General features: G+C 34.4%; 1 protein-coding gene across 1 annotated transcript in view; it reads right to left on the minus strand.

Annotated features, from left to right (window-relative positions):
• Positions 1-5,744: 5,744 nt before the first annotated feature.
• Positions 5,745-16,809, minus strand: part of LOC138307672 (protein FAM43A-like) — a 35,546-nt gene continuing 24,481 nt past the window's right edge. Inside the window, exon 2 of the mRNA XM_069248492.1 lies at positions 5,745-8,385. The gene's annotated coding sequence lies outside the window, so the exon portion shown is untranslated. The remainder of the gene's footprint in view (positions 8,386-16,809) is intronic.

Below are 16,809 nucleotides of genomic sequence, written 5' to 3' on the forward strand. Positions count from 1 at the left end.
ATAGTTTCATTGGAGCAAAATCTATACATCACAACTTAAAAATTATGTCGCCGTTTATAACGTTGCATCTGATTGGCTAATAAAACGACAGACATATGGGAGAAAAGAGTCTCTAAATTTGAATATTCATTGTATTATTGTATGGTAAGGTATAACTGAGATTTTTATTATGGAAATATAACACAAAATTAAGAGCATACTCTCATCATTGCAGTTTATTTAAGCTACATTATGATTTTTTCATATCTCTTAACAAATTTTATTTAAACCCTTAAATTCAAATGAATATTTTAGTTTTTTTATATCTGAATTGTCTCATGTTTAGCTACTTTTGTAACTACAGTGTATTTTTATCTTTGTATAAACCGGTAGGACTACTCTCTATCGTTTCCTCTTTTGTAGCATGACGGGCTCAATCATAGATAACACATACAAAGCCGTTGTTGAGATTATGTCATTTTAATAGGTAAATATGTAAACAATGGAATAGATATAGCGATGAGCCAAGATAACAAATTCTTTGAATGAGACAAACACTCATTCATACATGCGGAGTCACATGGTCAGCTGGAAACTGGTTTTCTTTTATTTAAAAAAAAATAAAGGTAACGTGACTTCCACCTAAAGAGTATATGCTCTGGACATTGATCTACATAAAATCATGGACTTAAGTGCATCTAGGCTCGAAATAAAACCACTGGTTCAGATCAAAAGATAAAACGTGTGTGTCACAAACATATAGCACTGCCTCCGGGATTGTCTCCCTTGAATCCGGGTTCAATCCCTTACGTTGTAGCTCTTTTGAACATCTCAATGATACTAGATTCCTAAATATGACGACTTGGGGTTGACAAAATTCATTGTTACAAAACATTATCAGATAAATCAATGAAAAAAGTCACACAGCTGTAATCTATATGATCTTACTTATGGAGAAGTACAAACATTCGTGAAAAAGTATAAAATCAAAAACTTATTCCTTCTAGGAAAAACCCTTACCCAATGTCTGCTGGGAATGTATTGAAAATATATAAAACGTAGTTCTGCTAGCTGATAGGCTTAAACATGAATAATGCCCCCCTTAACTTAGTCACAAACTTTCACAACTTTTCTATAGCTGTTGATTGTTATGTATTTTTAATGTCTAAATCAGGTCCCGGTGTCACTAACATTCCTTTCCTGAAATGACTTAACAAACAATCCCCAAAGAAAGAGTTAAAAAGGCTAAGAAAATAATTTCCTTAACTTATGTAATGCTTTCCTATGAAGATTGTTTTTAATTTGAAATTCCTTTATTGTTTTAAATTACTACAGAAAAAGGTTTTTTTTTTAAATTTTGAGGTTTAGGTCATGACATAAATGGTATTTAAACTCCAGATGTCTCTTTACATACATTAAAACTGATTGATAACAGTACAATTAAAACAACAAAAATAGCAGAACAAATCTTGGTATGGCTTGCTTAAATACAAATAAATCTGCATGTATGATATAATGATACGTCCTCCTTTCTTAAATCCTATGTTACATGAGGATATTATTTCATCCTATGTACAAAATGTAATACAAAATAACATATAAATACGCTGGTCTTATTCCTGGTCTGTATTTGCTAATTACAGAGTTATTTGCCCATGCGGGAAGGTATTGATTAAAATGTTTTTGCGTGTGTAACGTCATACTTTTCAGGGAAAATAAAAAAGGACGTGAGTCTCTATCACAAAATAATGACGTCACAACGGATACACGCGAGGGAGATAACTCTGTGATATGCAAAGACGAAATTAAAACCACATAGATCCTACCGGGTATTTCCTTCCATTACAGACAGACACGTCTCAGGAGATCTTTGAAACCATTATGTCTAACATCAATGCTGGTTCTATGCCCTTAATTGATACTGCAAACTCAAACACGCACAGAAATATTTTTGTATAATTGTACTTAGACGATTTGTGATGCGTTGATATTAATAATAATTATATTATAGGTTTTCTTATAATGGTAATTAAATATAACATATATATATAGCAAGATAAACCAACAACAAATTTAACGCAAATTAACAAAACAATTGGTCAATATATACATTACAAAATATAACATACCATTTGATTGGTCAATAATGAAAATATAACGTAACATCTTATTGGCAGACATGACAGAAGAATATTGCACAAGATGGCTGATGTTTCAAATATTGAATATGATATTATCTTGATAAGAAATATACAAATGTGTTTATATAATGATCTAATTACAGGGTGATCCCTACAACGTTAACTAAGTACAATGTTTACAATTTGTGACAGATTTAAACTCAATTAAAAATGAAATTTAATCACAATTTACGTGCGTACATCAGTACGAAATATCAATATCTGTACACAAACAATTTATTACAATAGAGCATCATTAAAACAAAAGACAATCAACTGTTTCTGAGATAAGCACGGTTATCTGCTATAATTAGGTCATACTCACAATATGGTTCATAAAAATAAATACAGAAAATTCATTATCTACATCTGTACATGATATACATACATCCTGTCTATAACTGGTACAGTAGAATGGAGATCCTAATTATTCTGGTGCTCAAATACCGGGTAAAACACGTGTTTTTAATCTGAAGTCGTAATTAAATAGTTATTTACATATATAAAACAAAACCTTAATTAATGTTGTCGCTGAAAAAACGACATCCCATCATGCATCATCATAATGTAATATATAGAACTTTGTATACAAACAGTTTCAGTGACCTTTATCTCGAGTGTTTGAATCGTGTAAGTGTATCTTTATCGCAATTTCCTTTAACGACTCTGTAACTGAATGGATACTCGCCAAGACGCACCGTATCTTGTGTAAACTAATTTGTCCGTTATTTTTGGCATTACCTATCTTGAACCGATTGTGGAAACGCGCTGTAGTTATTTCTAGACTCGATATGAGCATAAACGCTATAACAGGCAGAGCGAATGTGAACTTTAGATAACTTTTTTCGGTTTTTGAAGGAATGCCCACCGAAATTTGTCTACAACAGGCAAGATTAAATCATAATAGAGTAGCCATAACGTTTCTGAATTTTATAACTCTGTTTAAAAAAATCTTTAAAAAATCACTCTTATTACCATTGTTCTGTGCATGCGTATGCTCTGAAAGATGTTTATATACAGTATATAGACACAAGGGGTGCTTTGAATAGTTAAATTCACTGTATATTAAATTATCTCATCTTGGGAGTATAAAGGAATGTTACAAGGAAGTAAACCGACGACAAAGTATCCGGAGTGTCCACATACACCCAAATATTTCCTATCTTCTCAATTCTACAATGGCACAGGTAACGCTTGGTAGCGAACATTGACAAAGTTTTCTTAAAATATCTATTACAGCTTTATTGGTTAATTTGAGGACAGTTTACACTGTAACAGATCAAGTGAATGTTCGCTAACACGAAGTAATATTTTTTTAATATTATATGCACATGCATATTTTAGTTACTGGTGTTTTCGATGTAAATATCACTGTTTCGAACAAATCTTCGGTCTAAATAAGGTTCTGCGATAAAGTACGCCAAGATGAATTAACTATAGTATTAATATTTATGGTAAAGGGAGATCGTATCGACAAATATTTAAATTCTCGTATTATTATATTATCTACAAACATTAAAATTGAGCAGACGATAGCAGACATATTATAACCTGTTACATAGTATTCATTCTTTTACAAAATATACTTTAAATAATCTTAATTAGGTTAAAATTTTTGAATATACAAAATGGATTTGTCCACGTCTTAAAACAAAATAAATATAAATGTATACAATACAATTCAATCATTCATACCTGGTGTTAGGATGCATTCATTGTATGACGATCAAAATGGAAATATATATTTAATGTCTATGTTCTTCTGAGTGTATGATACATATAACGGTTACCGATAATTGTAAATCTTTCATAGTATCATACAACATATACATATTTAATTTGTTAAAAGTATAGTGTCATGGATCAGTTCTATATGCCATATCGTAAAGTTGCTGTAGATATTCTAAGATAATTTTAGATACCTACGTTTCGTATCATTGGTCAGATAGATTTATTGTAACAGTAAATAAATAATAAGCTACGTATATAGTAACCAGAGAATATTTCGAAATATTTCGATAGTAACCAGAGAATATTTCGAAATCTTTGAAATTTTATTTATCTCAATGTAATTTTATATGATAGAATTAAGAGAAGAGAGAAATTAAATATAAATCCATAATTGAGCGTTGTTATTTTATGATCGAAATCGAAACCTAAGTTGTGCACCACTTATAGTCGATTCATGCAAAGGAAAACGAAAATATTTAGTTTAATGTACATCTTAAAGTATCACAAAACAAAACAAAAATATGAACACCACGATAATATGTATACTGATGACTTGATACTTAAAGTTCACTCAGGGTTAACTGATAACAGACTCAGAACATTTGTACCTGTCCAATAATACAACAGCATGTACCAATCCCTAAATCCTATATCCTAATGCAGTCAAGAAAAAAATATGATCTGACTAAACAAGTCAAATATCCCGATGATTTGTTTGAAGAAATGGGCTTTAATTGGACGAACGTTTTCTGTCAAAATGCTAAATCTAATGGTACGTATCGAAAAATGTGTGAACTTAGCTGGACATTAAATATAATATAAATATAAACTTTATATAGTTTACATCGATTACGAAACAAGTTATACAACTTATGCAAATCACTCTCGATGGCCCGGATGTAAGCGCGTGAGGGATTTTAGTGTGGGAGGAATCGGAGTGCCCGGAGAAAACCCACGTGATCGGGCAGGTGACCCCTAACCTTTTCACGTCCGTGCCGGGTATTGAACCCCGGCCGGCTAGGTGAAAGGCGAGTGGCGTAACCACTACACCACCCGATCACCCTAGCTGGACATTAACGCCATACAATGTTTTAAAAGAAAAGATTTTTGTATACCTATTATCAAAATTGTTGTCCCTATAATCATGTCCTTTCTGCATACATCCGGCGTCAAATTGTTATAGTGGAGGAAGATTGTTTAATGTATAAAAGGAACTAGACTGATAAGGAGTATCAGAAACGCCACGTCTATGCGTAATTATGTATGAGGAACTACTTTCTGTGCCTCAATACACAAGATGTTACATAAGCAAAGACGGTTACAGAAGTCTACCTGTACCATGTTTCTATAGACATGATCATTAGCTATTCACAGCGTTCATATTATATAGGTAATGCGAAAACCATTTGCATATTTGCAAGCAGTCATTGAAAACATCGAAAAGGTCGTCTTTCAACTTAACACATGGCCGCATTTGAATTAATACTAACACAGCGATTTTTGAGATAGCATTTGATGTTCTTCAAAAGGATGGCGTGTTATGTTTTTTGGCTGTATTCCAAGCGAAGGAAAAAGAAACAGTAGACATGTTAAGTGTCATGGTGTAAAATGTAACATTTCAACACATTTTTTCTTAAAGTTATTTTTCAATGCGACATTGACAAACACTAATTTTACAAAAGACTCGGACCCATGCAGTTTAAACCTTATTACTACTGCAATAAATACATAACGAATAGCATGAGTTTTCCCGCGGGTTATGTCCACTAAATCATAATAATCATTTCGTCAGGAAATATTCTAGATTATACCTTATAGATCAAATCTAGAAGGATCGAGGTAAAGATTAGAGAGTAATTAAACATTAAAACGACAGGGTAGAACTAATTTCGAGAAAGAGTAATAGCTCCAATATAAATGTTTACATGACGAAATTATCTTTCCGATAATCTCACCAGGAAATAACTAAAGGATCCCGGATGTAAAAATACTGGTGAAGTGTAAGAATTATCGTGTACCATTTATATAACTGTTGAATGGGAATGTGCTATTTCACATGTAAGCCAAGTTTTCCAGTGACGAATTTCATAAAGAACAATGTTGACATGAAACTGCTTTTTTGACTTATGATTATTTTTGCTCACATGACACCACGTCTTTTTCAGCTGAGAAACAGACGGAGATATGTTATATAAACGACAGACGTAAACAATAGGACATATGATTTAAAGGAGAGGTAGCTTGCTGTCATCTTATTTTAGTTAGGCTCTTAAACAGTAGGCCGTCATAAATACTAAGCTGTGATCAGTAGTGAAGAAAAGGGTAAGACAATCAGCTAACAGAATACACGTGGCAATCAGCCCTCACGTACAGGTAAACACAATATCTGGTTTCACGTATAATGTATACCTTTGTCATGTTGTTTTGAAAATTAGCTAAAAATGTGCTTTAAAAATGTGTACTTAAATGAATGATAGTGTTGATATTGGAAAACGTATCTATAGCATAGAAATCATTACATATCTTTTACCGTAAACCAACTGGTTTTCACGAGGGATAAAATGTTGTGGGTCATTATAAGTCGCCAAACAAAACAGTCGCTGAGAAGTAGTACCATTAAACGTTTAAATGATGGATATAAATCGAGAAAATCGAAAATATAAATTTGTTATGGAAACGCAAAATTACCTCATCGAACGAAACGTTGGTTTACAGTATATAATATGATCCGCAAATTTAGCGAAATTAAAAACGCGAATAAAAGCAACTATACAGTAAGATGTAGATAATGTTAGACTTTTAGGTGTAATATTTATAATGAAATAAAATTGCCCTCCTATGTCAGTCCAGATTAGTACAAACTCAACTCACTAAAACACAGGTCATTTCGTCAGTTTACTTACACATGGAATTATCATTTTGTTGTTCGTTAAAAAATGACACTTTTGCATGGATTCTACGTAAAAACGTTTTGATTGGTTGATGACATTGAATGTAAAATCGTTTACTATTGGCGAAAACATGAGGTCATATCATTGTGCCATGAGGTCATGAGAAGTAATAAAAAGTCGTCCAAACAAAATACAAACTGATGTTAAAAATGATTCTACAATAATTTGGTTTCAACTTGTACGAGTTTTTTGTCGAAGTATTACAAATATCGTGTACTATACATTGTACATGTCCAAAAATGGTCACTCAAAATTCAAGATTTACTAAAGAAAAAAGTCAATTTTTACAGATAAAATATCACAAAACTTACGATATGAACATGGACATTTCTGTGAGGGAAATTATATGTTAATTTCATGTCTTTCTACCATATAATTGGTTTTATTCCTAAAACATTTCAAAAGCGACATCTTGGTTATAGTACGCACAATATTCAGTTTCGAGGTATAAAAACGACGTGGGTAAAGTACAATTTACCGTCGTTTAGTCACATCTTTTTGTGACGTCATATTTTGCCATGATTTTTGTGACGTCACAAGAACTGGAAGGTGGGACTATTAGCCTATAAATCGTACTTTAGCCACGTCGTTTTGGTATCTCAAAACCTCCGTATTTGGTAACGGGCTTATCAGGGTCATCAAAATAACCTCACGTGGAAATGTCTGTGGTATTTGTATATGGTGATAGGTCCAACATACATTACATATTTACAGTAATCCAATTAATTAGACACATTATATATAAATTAATATCAACATTGAAGTAGAAAAAAAACCATGGGAAAATATCACATCAACTTGAACATCATAAAATCTATATAAGGTAATTTACTCAAGGAAATCATCACACAAATTGCCACATGAATTTCTACAGTCTCTCTGAAATTCGCCTTTTGGCTTCCATCTGGCTGAAATCCAGAAAATATTCCCATAAAATATAAAGTATTTACACTGGCACTTCTAATGAAAAACCATAATGATCAGTTGTACCCAACATTGGAGATTCCAGGAACAAGCACAGACGTCATTGTAGCTTATAATGAACACATCTATGCTGAGGTGTGAATGTCAATCGTATACCTTCCGCTGTGGTCAGATAGATAGATAACAAAAGCCTATTGTCATGCTATTTCACTGTTTCTTCCTGTGGTCAATGTATCAGCTACCTTAAGTATCATGACTGTATTTATGTGGTCAGTTGCCTCAATATGTCCTTTAGCACACAGCTGAAAGTCAATGTTCTCTGGCCATAGCTTACGGTCAAACTCACAGGTATGTATGCAGAACATTTATTTCCTTATCATAACCACAGGAGTTACACGGTATATGTGTCATCTTACATCTCAAGGCCTAAAGGTATACAAATTGTCAATGCAAATTCCCTGACCACAAGTCACTACGTTTACAGCACTTTTTACCCTTCCAATGATAGCGTGTCCAGTTCATCCTTAGTTGATCGCCTATTGCTTTGCTCTTTCCCTGCATGGTCAGTATTATGCTTCATCCTTCGTTGATCAACTTCCAGTCACTACTGAGGACTCGTCCTAAAATGAGAGAACAAAACTTCAATAAGCATTCAGTCAAAATATCGAAAAGTATGATGCTGTTTTAGATACTTCAATGAAAACAAATCATACATTGACAAATACAAAATATCAGTAAAATGCAACTTTCAATCCTGTTTGTAGCATATGACTAATGTTGTGAATGCATGGCATAATGTATACTAAAGTAGTATTATGAAGAAAAAAACACGAGATGATTAGCTGAACATAAGAATTGGTGTATATATGAGCTATGCTTATCGTAAAACAACTCAATTTTTCCATATTTCGACGGTGATCTGATTTCACGAAAATCTTTCTTTTCCATACAGTTTTAATAACGGAAATACTTTTGAATCGTACATTCCAAAATTTAATCGCCAGAACAAAAATACAAAAAAAACGTAAAGATTAAGTCACCAAAACAATAAACTGGTTTACAATAATGTACATGTACACACAAGTATAATGAGGCTAAGAATATTTTAAAAGAATTTTCTGCAATTGTTCATTATAAAGTGATCTGCTATTTCCGGTACGAATCGATTGTTACGTCATCAATGTGTGTACATGATATGTGTTCTCCGAAAAATTATGACGTTATGCACACAACCACATGACGTAAAGATCAATATCAACCCACAAGGGATATCATTCTGTAATATTAAAATACAGAATTGTGAATAAAATTGCTAAATTAGCTAAATTGTAAAGCTATCAAGATTATTCTAGCGTCAACGCCATTCATCTATTAATGTTAGTCTAAATCATAATTGGGCTTAGTAATGGGGTCAGGGTCAGTCTGTATATATCACAAGGCTATATATATCCATAAATGAATTATGGCTGTTGAGTAGCCACTGATAAAACTTGTCATTAGTTCCCCTCCTTCTTTCAGCACAACTAACCATATGACCTTCCCATTACATGGAAGACTACACATTTAGTCTCGCTGACCTACTGAGGAATAGGGCCTGTCAGCAGACAGTGGTGTGTACAGACTTACGAAAACCCATAAATCATAACCAGCAACGGACACTGGAAATATATAGAATGCAGAAGAACTTGTCTTATGGATTTATTCTTCTGGGGTTTCTGTCCCGTTGAAGTTTTTCAAATACTATTTATCAATATCTGTTGCAAGTTGCCAGATGCAAATTTAGTAAAAAAAAATTACATTTCTATTTTTAGTAAAACAAAAATATACAAGGAATTAAAGGAATGGCCCATTTGGCGGCCATTTTGAAATAGTGTCTTTTTTCGCTTTGAGTAGAGCGACAGTTTTAACATTTTTACTGAAGTTGTTTTACTTAAATTATTACTGCGCCAGCATTTTAGCTGTATCGAGCAAATTTTTGCTGTAAATCTTTACTAGGTTCGTGGTAATTAAAATAATGCGCATTAATGCGTGAAATGATAGGCTTTTGTCACTTTATTTTTATATCTAATGCTAGTTTGAGCACTTTTATTTTTTACTCTAAAATACTGAAAAATCACAAATCCCCCCCCCACACATTTTTCTGCCTAATTTAGAAAGAACTACCCATTCCCTATTAATAAGCTAAATATTAACAAAAGTATAATACCAGAACTTTTTCCATAAAGGGTTGGATTTGGCAAAAATGGCTGAAAATGATGCATTTTGTAGCCCAAAATTAAGGGGTAGGGGTAGCATATGTTGTTATTCTGAGAAAAAATATTAGTCTTATTAATCAAAACTGGTATATTTTTAAAGAATACTACAGGAAAATGAATTTTGCAAACATCCATACATATCAAATATCTAATTAGAAAAGTATGGCTTTAATCTCTTGTGTATGTGGTCAAAACGGCAAAATTCCCATAAAATCAATATTTTGTCAAATAGGTATCTTTGAGTGACAATAGCTCAAAAACGAGCACACAGACAAATATTTTTTCTTCCATTTTCTTTTATGGTATGGACTCCTATTTCCAAAAAATCTATATGAGTAAAAAAAATTGAATTCTCAGAGGAGTACATCCTTAACCGCATTTTATTGCAAGTGGGTCCATCATATTTGCCAGGTATAGACAGGTTTCCGGATTATACAAGTTTTAATTACTGTACTCAATAGGAAAATGCTGCATAACTAAGTCTGACTAGACAGGGTTTTGATAAGTTATATTGTATATACAATATTCTCTATGTTCATGATAGATTATACTTAGAGCATTATCGATTTACCCTCTTCTTTAGAATATAACTTCCAGTCACTCGATTTGTTAATGAGCCGAAAGATCTGTAGGAAGACTTATCTCCTTAGAGGAGCACAAATCGACTTGACTCAGAATAGAAAACTGGCCGGGAACTAAAAACAAGTGACGGATTCGTGGAATATGCCTTCAAGAAGGCCAGGAACGTTTGACTTGTATCCTTATCTGACCATGAACTGTTTTGTCAATACAATACCGCCAACTATATGCCTTTGACTATACTATGTACAAGTAATAGATGTGCACGCTAGTACAATGTTATTGAGAGGGCGAGAATATCATTCAGCCAATATGTCCTTTCTCTAATTAAAAGTTAAGCAGTTTATGTCCTACTACTGACCTAGATTCAGGGTTGTATTGTTATTATGAAGAGGACTAAAAGGTCAGTCACACACAGATCCTATATAAGTAGTAATAACAGCACTAATGACTTATTGGTGTCATTAACAAGGAGGTGTTTGTGACCCGGCTTTATGATTAATTCACTGATTTATGGGTGGTATATACATTACTGGAGAGTTAAGTCTGATCATACAAGCTTACATTCAATGTTGTCTATCATTTCTTTACTGTCACAATCGCCTTAAGTGTGATAGTAAATAAAGTACCTATATGGGCGTCGGCCTGTAGGGCTTAATGGGACTTATACTATATGTATAAACCCCACCCAATGATTATATATGTTTGAGACTTATATACAGATAAGTCCATATTGTTCTAATGTAGGAAAATTATGAAATAGAGATGCGATCCCTCAAAGATAGGAGTTTCAGATAAAACAAGAGATCCCAGAGGGATCTTGGCGCCCACCAAAGAATGATCTATGTCTGACAATGGAAAGAGGGATCTTTTCTCTGCTTTTCAAACTTTTGCAAACATACTACATATAAAATTTGAGACAGATCGCTTCAGTACTTTCTGAGAAATAGCAGTAACAAACTTCAACTATCAAAATCCAAGATGGCTCCTTGGCGGCCATCTTGTAAATCGATCGGTCCCAAATCGAAATATGCACAACTAGGGCCATAGAGGAACCTATATATGAAATTTGAGACAGATTCATTCAATACTTTCTGAGAAATAGTGATAACAAACTTTAACTATCAAATTCCAAGATGGCAGCCTGGCGGCCATTTTGTTGACCGATCGATCCAAAAACGCATTATGCACAACAAGAGCCCTAGGGAAACCTACATATGAAATATGAGAAAGATCCCTTCAGTACTTTGTGAGAAATAGCGATAACAAACTTTAACTATCAAATTCCAAGATGGCAGCCTGGCGGCCATTTTGTTGACCGATCGATCCAAAAACGCATTATGCACAACAAGAGCCCTAGGGAAACCTACATATGAAATATGAGAAAGATCCCTTCAGTACTTTGTGAGAAATAGCGATATTAATCTTTAACTATCAAAATCCAAGATGGCTGCCTGGTGGCCATTTTGTTGACCGATCGATCCAAAAACGCATTATGCACAACTAGGGCCCTAGGGGAACCTACATATGAAATTTGAGAAAGATCCCTTCAGTACTTTCTGAGAAATAGCGATAACAAACTTTAAGTATTAAAATCCAAGATGGCTGCCTGGCGGCCATCTTGTTAACCGATTGGTCCCAAAATGCAATATGCACAACTAGGGCCCTAGGGGAACCTACATATGAAATTTGAGAAAGATCCCTTCAGTACTTTCTGAGAAATAGCGATAACAAACTTTAAGTATAAGTATTAAAATCCAAGATGGCTGCCTGGCGGCCATCTTGTTAACCGATTAGTCCCAAAATGCAATATGCACAACTAGGGCCCTAGGGGAACCTACATATGAAATTTGAGAAAGATCCCTTCAGTACTTTCTGAGAAATAGCGATAACAAACTTTAAAGTATCAAAATCCAAGATGGCTGCCTTGCGGCCATCTTGTTGACCGATTGGTCCCAAAATGCAATATGCACAACTAGGGCCCTAGGGGGAACCTACATATGAAAATTTGAGAAAGATCTCTTCAGTACTTTCTGAGAAATAGCGATAACAAACTTTAAGTATCAAAATCCAAGATGGCTGCCTGGCGGCCATCTTGTTAACCGATTGGTCCCAAAATGCAATATGCACAACTAGGGCCCTAGGGGAACCTACATATGAAATTTGAGAAAGATCCCTTCAGTGCTTTCTGAGAAATAGCGATAACAAGAATTGTTAACGGACGGACGGACGGAAGGACGGACGGACCACGGACAAAAAGCGATTTGAATAGCCCACCATCTGATGATGGTGGGCTAAAAAACCGTGACTTCAAGATAATTTCTTCGTCGTATATGAGAGCTGCAATAAATTCGATGGTTTAAATATTGAGGAAATTATGGAACGTTTGTAATATGACCTTTCTCATTTAAAGGTTACCATGGCTGAAATTAGTCCCTTGTAGTAAACGAGTAAAAGGTTGGAATCAAAGACTTCTAATTAAGGTCTTGAAAGTTGGATTCAAGCCTACTAATAATGGTCTGGAAGGTTGGAATCAAAGCCTTTTAATAAAGGTCTGGAATGTTAGAATCAAGTCTTCTAATACAGGTCTGGAAGATTGGAATCAAGCCTTCTAACAAAGGTCTGGAAGGTTGGAATCAAGCCTTCTAATATAGGTCTGGAAAGTTAGTTGGATTCAAAGCCTTCTTATAAAGGTCTGGAAGGTTTGAATTAAAGCCTTCAAATAAAGGTCTGGAATGTTGGAATCAAGCCTTCTTATAAAGGTCTGGAAGGTTGGATTCAAAGCCTTCTAATAAAGGTATGGCAGATTGGAATCAAGCCTTCTAATAAAGGTCTGGAATGTTAGAATCAAGTCTTCTAATACAGGTCTGGAAGATTGGAATCAAGCCTTCTAACAAAGGTCTGGAAGGTTGGAATCAAGCCTTCTAATATAGGTCTGGAAAGTTAGTTGGATTCAAAGCCTTCTTATAAAGGTTTGGAAGGTTTGAATTAAAGCCTTCAAATAAAGGTCTGGAATGTTGGAATCAAGCCTTCTTATAAAGGTCTGGAAGATTGGATTCAAAGCCTTCTAATAAAGGTATGGCAGATTGGAATCAAGCCTTCTAATAAAGGTCTGGAATGTTAGAATCAAGTCTTCTAATACAGGTCTGGAAGATTGGAATCAAGCCTTCTAATAAAGGTCTGGAAGATTGGAATCAAGCCTTCTAATAAAGGTCTGGACGATCGGAATCAAGCCTTCTAATAAAGGTCTGGAAGATTGGAATCAAGCCTTCTAATAAAGGTCTGGAAGATTGGAATCAAGCCTTCTAATAAAGGTCTGGAAGATTGGAATCAAGCCTTCTAATAAAGGTCTGGAAGATTGGAATCAAGCCTTCTAATAAAGGTCTGGAAGATTGGAATCAAGCCTTCTAATAAAGGTCTGGAAGATTGGAATCAAGCCTTCTAATAAAGGTCTGGAATGTTAGAATCAAGTCTTCTAATACAGGTCTGGAAGATTGGAATCAAGCCTTCTAATAAAGGTCTGGAATGTTAGAATCAAGTCTTCTAATACAGGTCTGGAAGATTGGAATCAAGCCTTCTAATAAAGGTCTGGAATGTTAGAATCAAGTCTTCTAATAAAGGTCTGGAAGGTTGGTACCAGTCTTCTAGTAAAGGTCTGGAATGTTAGAATCAAAGCCTTCTAATTAAGGTCTGGAAGGTTGGAATCAAAGCCTTCTAATAAAGGTCTGGAAGGTTGGAATCAAAGCCTTCTAATACAGGTCTGGAAGGTTGGAATCAAAGCCTTCTAATACAGGTCTGGAAGGTTGGAATCAAAGCCTTCTAATACAGGTCTGGAAGGTTGGAATCAAAGCAAAGCCTTCTAATACAGGTCTGGAAGGTTGGAATCAAAGCCTTCTAATACAGGTCTGGAAGGTTGGAATCAAAGCCTTCTAATACAGGTCTGGAAGGTTGGAATCAAAGCCTTCTAATACAGGTCTGGAAGGTTGGAATCAAAGCCTTCTAATACAGGTCTGGAAGGTTGGAATCAAAGCCTTCTAATACAGGTCTGGAAGGTTGGAATCAAAGCCTTCTAATACAGGTCTGGAAGGTTGGAATCAAAGCCTTCTAATAAAGGTCTGGAAGGTTGGAATCAAAGCCTTCTAATAAAGGTCTGGAAGATTGGAATCAAAGCCTTCTAATAAAGGTCTGGAATGTTGGAATCAAAGCCTTCTAATAAAGGTCTGGAATGTTGGAATCAAGCCTTCTCATAAAGATCTGGAAGGTTGAAATCAAACCCTCTAATAAAGGTCTGGAAGGTTGGATTCAAAGCCTTCTAATAAGGTCTGGAAGGTTGGAATCAAGCCTTCTAATAAAGATCTGAAAGGTTGGATTCAAAGCCTTCAAATGCAGGTCTGGAAGATTGGAATCAAGCCTTTAAATAAAGGTCTGGAATGTTGGATTACGATTTACCCCTTCTAATAAAAGTCTTGAATAGATGCTTAAACAACTACATTTTGAAATTTTGAGCTGCTTTAACGAACAAAATGCCATTATGCTAAGAAATCACTCTCTTTGAAAAAGAAAGCTTCAATTCAATCTTAGAACTTTCTGAAATATACGATTTGAAACGTGTGTATCGCGGTTTGAACCAGAAAATGTTTGCTCAAATTCTTTCTTGTGGGTCAATAAGGTTCACAGTACAAATGTACTAAAATATAAGCACTAGGGTACCAAGTTGAGAAAGGATATTTAACCAAGAGCTTAATAAAGTTAGGAATGTATCACAGAATGTTGACACTATTTTTTTTTTTTTTTTTAAATACAACAAAAGACCCTCTGCTACATGTTCTTCCGTTTTCAAACAAATATTGTAATTAATTGTGTTGCATGATGCGTTTTCAAATGATTAATTAACTAGTTGTGATTCATGCTGGACAATATATCTTATACAAGGTATAAAAAGTATGTTGATAAGCTGATGAAGTGACATCTGTGCCGACTCAATCCTTTGTTAATCAGGCTTGTATAACACATTAATTTCACAGCATCAATTCTTCAGCTCTTCCTAGCTTGGCACCGGGCCAGCGGTAACCATATACAGGAAAGCATTGTGACAGATATATAGGTACAGTATTGCTACATCATGGTTCCGTCAGGACCCTACAACTGTCTCGTTATAAATAATTGTCATGTTTTAAATCAAGCAGACGAAATGTCCATTAACTGATTTGCAATCTACGAACTAATTCACAAATGGAAGAATACAAAATTAAACTTCAAAAAAGTCTAAAATATTTCGTTTTAGTTTATTTATTTCCTTTAAGATAATTTTAGAAATTGTAGGAAGTATGTAGAGTCATGTATATTATATAGATACAAATATGTTTCCTTCATTTGACTTAATTCAACAGGAAATCCCAGACATAGTTTTTGCCGCAATCAGCATGGAATCTAAACATGTGTTTTCTACTATGTGACATGAAAACTAATAATATAATTGGCTAAAGTAGGTTAGTTTTACACTTGTGATATGATTAGGTACATTATATATATGATAAAGTCTTTGGGACAACTCACTAGCAGTTTCTTCTACCTTTTATCTTAAAACGTTTTACAAAAGACATTCAAGAGACCAGCTGTGTATGATTTAGATGGGACGATGCAAATCTTTCTCCCTGCTAGGACTCCTCAGTTCGATAGATAGGCTAAATTTCTTGAGTGAATAAAAAACACATCTCTGTCAAAATTATCATACTCTAATAATTAAGTTTAGATTATAACAGTCTTGGTCAGTTAAAGACATGCCAGGTTGAGGAGGATTAGTTCTTGGATACAAAATGCTAACCTATGGTCTTTACAAGTTGCAAATGCCTCACTTGAGTTGAGTTTCAGATGAGATACATGAACTGATATCCATTTTGCAACAGGAAATTTGGTAATCAATATTTTAAGTACACCATGGTCAATGGTGGAGCTTAGAGGGTCAAGAGTCTTGGGAAAAAAAACGTTATGGTCATTACTTTGAAAATGCCCTGCTAATGGGTTTCAAAACCAGGATATGCACTGATAGCCATTTTGCATCATTCAGTATTGTCTGTTCGACAGGAAGAACATGCCATGGTAGGTTAAGTGGAGCTAGAGAAGTCAAGAGTCTTAGATAAAAAAAAACCCACCAAACTAATGGGATATAAGCCAGGATATGAAGATGCGGAACTTCCGCATTTTATGTCC

Source organism: Argopecten irradians, chromosome 14 (genome assembly GCF_041381155.1).
Source record: "Argopecten irradians isolate NY chromosome 14, Ai_NY, whole genome shotgun sequence".
Taxonomy (NCBI): Eukaryota; Metazoa; Mollusca; class Bivalvia; order Pectinida; family Pectinidae; genus Argopecten; species Argopecten irradians.